At 36.8% G+C, this 4466-nt stretch overlaps 1 pseudogene; it reads left to right on the top strand.

Annotated features, from left to right (window-relative positions):
- Window positions 1-613: 613 nt before the first annotated feature.
- Window positions 614-964, top strand: LOC138820949 (large ribosomal subunit protein eL30 pseudogene; annotated as a pseudogene).
- Window positions 965-4466: the final 3502 nt, after the last annotated feature.

The following is a 4466-nucleotide window of genomic DNA, read 5'->3' as shown; positions in this document are numbered from 1 at the left end:
TTAAGCAAGGAGGTGACAACCCTCTCCAATGAAAACTATAAACCTCGGAGGAAAAAGTCTTGAAGAAGATACAAGAATATGGAAAGACCTCCTCATTCATGATTTGGCAGAAATAATGTCATTAAAATGACAATACTAATAAAAGCAATCTACAAATTCAATACATATTCATCAAAGTTCCCGTGATATTCTTTGTAGAAATAGAAAACTCAGTCCTAAAATTTATGTAGAAGCATAAAAGGCCCAAAGCAATTCTGAGTAAAATGAATAATCAAATATACTATAAAACCATAATCACATAAATAGCATGGCACTAGCATAAAAGCAGACATGGAGACTAATGGAACAGAATGTAATATCCAGAAATAAACCCACCTAGATACAGCTATTTGATTTTTGACAAGTGTGTGAAACTGAAGAAAAGATAGCTAGCATCTTCTACAAATAGTGCCAGGAAAACTTGTTATTCATATACGGAAGACTGAAACTAGAGTCTATTTCTCACCCTGTAGAAAAATCGGCTCCAAACAGATCAAAAGTCTTAATGTCTCTCCATCAAGCCATCTTGTCAACTGCTTTTGGTTGGGAGCCCTCCTTCATCTAAGACAGGAAGATGGTGAAGATGGCCAAGAAGACGAAAAAGTCCCTGAAGTCAATCAACTCTAGACCCCAACTTGTTATGGAAAGTGGAAAGTACATGCTGGGGTACAAGCAGACTCTGAAGATGATCAGACAGGGCAAAGGGAAACTGGTCATCCTCGCTAACAACTGCCTGGCCTTGAGGAGATGTGAAATAGAGTACTATGCTATATTAGCAAAAACTGGTGTCTATCACCACAGTGGCAATAATATTGACCTAGGCACAGCATGTGGAAAATACTACAGAGTATGCACCCTGGCTGTCATTGATCCAGGTGATTCTGATATCATTAGAAGCATGCCAGAACAAATTGGAGAAAAGTAAAGAGTGCACCACAATTTTTCTTTAATAAAACTTGCCAGAGCTAGTTTAGAAACAACAACAACAACAAAAGTCTTCATATAAGATCTGCAACATAGAAGCTACTACAGGAAAACATAGAAAGACACTGGAACATATAGACAATAGCTAACTATCTAAGAATCCAATCACCCAGGAAGTAAGAGCAAGAATTGATAAAGGGAACTACATCAAATTAAAGAGTTTCTCCACAGAAAGAGAAATAATTACCTGAATCAAGAGACACCCCACAGAATGGGAGAAAATCTTCACTAGCTATTCAATTAATAAAGGATTCATAGCCATGAGATACACAGAACTCAAAAAAATTAAGCACTAAAGTAATAATCTTATTAATAAATGGAAAAATGATCCGAATAGGTAGTTCTTAGAAGAATAAATGGCTAATATATACAAGATATGTTCACCATCCTTAGTATAATTGAAATGCAAATCAAAGCCACCGGAAGATTCCATGTTACTCCAGTCAAAATGGCCATCATCAAGAAAACAGCAAATGCTGGTGTAGATGGGGGAAAAAATAAAAATAAAACACCTTATACACTGTTGGTGAGAAAGTAAACTAGTACAACCATATTCTCCATATTTCTCAGAACCTTTTTATTCATTATTTTGAATGGAATAATAATTTTATAGGTATAAACATGTCTAAACTCACTAAACTGTACCATTTAAATGTATAACTTATTGTATGTCATTTATATCTCAATAAGGGTGGAAATGACCATAGAGAAAACACTGAAAGTTAAAGGCATACGTAACAATTTTTGTGAGTTTACCATATGGATTCTGGTAATTGCTTCTTTTACTATGTAGAAATTAGTTAATTAAATATAATCTAGTTCTAGCTCTTACTTCCTAGGTGCTTTCAGCTTTACTGTGGTATACTGAGGTATAATTACAATGAAGTGTGAATTTAAATGATTCAGCTTAGTGAGTTTGGGCATATGTATATACCTATAAAAATGTGACTACATTCAAGATAAGGAAGATAAATATCTCCTCAAAAGTTTCTTTATGCCTCTTGGGAATCCCTTCAGAAATCCCTCTCAGGCTGTCAGTGATCTACCATTGCTACCATAGATGACCTTTGTCTTTTCTAAAAATTGATGTGCATGGTATCATAAAGTGCTATTATATTTGCAAACTTTTTGTCAGCATGAAATTCTGAGGAATTATTTTTCATTTATTGTTACTGCGAAGATACTATATAGAGGAATTGCAGTTACGTAAGTTAGATAAAGAGTACATTTCTTGGGGCTGGGAAGGTGGCTCAGTGGTAGAGTGCTTGCCTTGCAAGCATGAGGCCCTGGGTTCGATTCCTTAGCACCACAGAAGCAGAAAAAGCCAGAAGTGGAGCTGACGCTCAACAGCGCCCAGGCCCAGAGTTCAGGCCCCACGAACGACAAAAAAAAAAAAAAAAAAAAAAAAGAGTACATTTCTTTTTGGACAATGTCACTTTCCCTCACCCCCAGTTCTTTCCTTCTGTCCCCACCCACAAATTATATAGTTCATTTTCAATATAATGTCTAGTGAGTCTCACTGCTGTATTTGTTCACCCTTTGTCCCATTTCTGTACCCCACCTACCCACCTACAGAAACAAATAAGACAAAAGGAAAACAAAAACATTAACAAATTTATAAAACCTCTTGTTTCCACTTCCTGTAGTGCATTTTGATAAATATTATTTTATATAGTCAGCTGCACATAGCTATTGTGCCTATGTGATCATCTCCTAAGAATATCCTCCTTTGGTTTCACTATGCGTGAATGCCTAGAGAAGCCTATATAAAAATTCTGAAGTTTGTGACTTTTGAGTATAGCAATGATTTATTACACCAAAATGCCAGACTGGAGGTGTGATTCAAGTAGTAGAGCACCAGGCATGGGTAAAATATCTGAGCCTGAGTATGAGGTCTGGCGTTCAAGCCACAGATTTGTCACACACACACACACACACACACACACACACACACACACACACACACACACACACACACACACACACACACACACACACCTTGTATAGAGAAAGCAAAATACAAAGCATTTCTCTTTCTATAAAAATTATAGACCAAAATTACACTAGAAACATACATCAACATAATCTTCCAATTTAATTTCCTGAAACAAAAGGAGGGGCACATCTTTGCTATCTATAATTTCTTCAGCTTTTTGATGTTATTTTTCTAATATCCTATTTGACTACTGGCAGAAAAGAAAGAAGTGTCAAGATTTATAAGGTCTCTGGCAGGTCTGTCATAGAAAGCACTGGATAGAAGGATGCATATATTGTGGTACTAGAAGCAGCTTAGATGACAAATGACCCTCAATTAAAGAGCATAGTAGCCCATCATTTGTTGCTGGATACAGATGGAATGTAACTGGCAAACAGACAATTGGAGTTAGATTCATAATAAAAGATCTTCTGTGTGCCTGGTGGTAACCTCTTAAAACACCAATATATAATGGAAACTATGAAAAATATAGCCAAACAATTGCCATGTAGAACAATAAAACTCATCAGTGGGATGTAGCTAGATGATTGCACTCAATTTATTCAAATGTATTGCATTTCTATTTACATATGTGCCCTATGGATGAAATTTGGTCATTAACAGATGCTTTCTTTTATGCTGGTCTGGATTTTCCTATAATCCCTTGAAACTTAATGGAAAGGTGTGAAAAACAGATGTGTGCTGATCTATAGAGGACTAGAGACTAAAGTACTATTTTTTTTTAAAAAGGCCCTGGGCTTGGACTGAGGACCTTAGTGCTATACCTAAACTACGCTCAAGGCTAGCACTCTACCACTTAAGCCACAACTCCAATTCCGCCTTTTGTTTAGGTTAATCAGATATAAGAATCTGATGGACCTTTCCTCCCTGGCTAGCTTTAAACTAAGCTCTCAAATCTTAGCCTCCAAAGTGGCTGGGATTACAGGCATGAGCTACCAGTACCCAGCAACTTCTACTTTTGCTACTGCTAAAGACATTGTTGATAATATTACTTGATTGCCTATGCACCAAATACACACACACATACACACACACACACACACACACACACACACACACACACACACACACGTAGAATGGCTATAATACAATTCTCTTTGAGAACTAGTAGAGTTCTAGAACAGGCAACCCCACGTGGGAAGAAATCAGAAAAGTGAGTTGTTGCCTGGAAAAGGACTTCCTGATGCACAGGCTATGACTCATGTATTGATAGGGATATCTTGACATGCGGGCATCTGCATCTGTTGAAACACAAGATCTGTGCAGCTCATGACAAGTAAATCTAACCTGAGTATTTAAAAAAATGTAAAGCTAGATGCTAGTGGCTCATATCTGTAATTTATTTAGCAATCTGAGCTCTGAGAGTTGCAGTTCAAAACCAGCCTTGAGTAGAAAAACCCTCAAGACTCTTATCTCCAATTAACCAGCAAAAAGCCAGAAATATAAA

The sequence above is a fragment of the Dipodomys merriami genome, unplaced genomic scaffold, assembly GCF_024711535.1.
Source record: "Dipodomys merriami isolate MVZ:Mamm:240054 unplaced genomic scaffold, mDipMer1.0.p SCAF_9, whole genome shotgun sequence".
Classification (NCBI taxonomy): domain Eukaryota; kingdom Metazoa; phylum Chordata; class Mammalia; order Rodentia; family Heteromyidae; genus Dipodomys; species Dipodomys merriami.
This window is presented reverse-complemented; position numbering and strand designations above follow the sequence as displayed.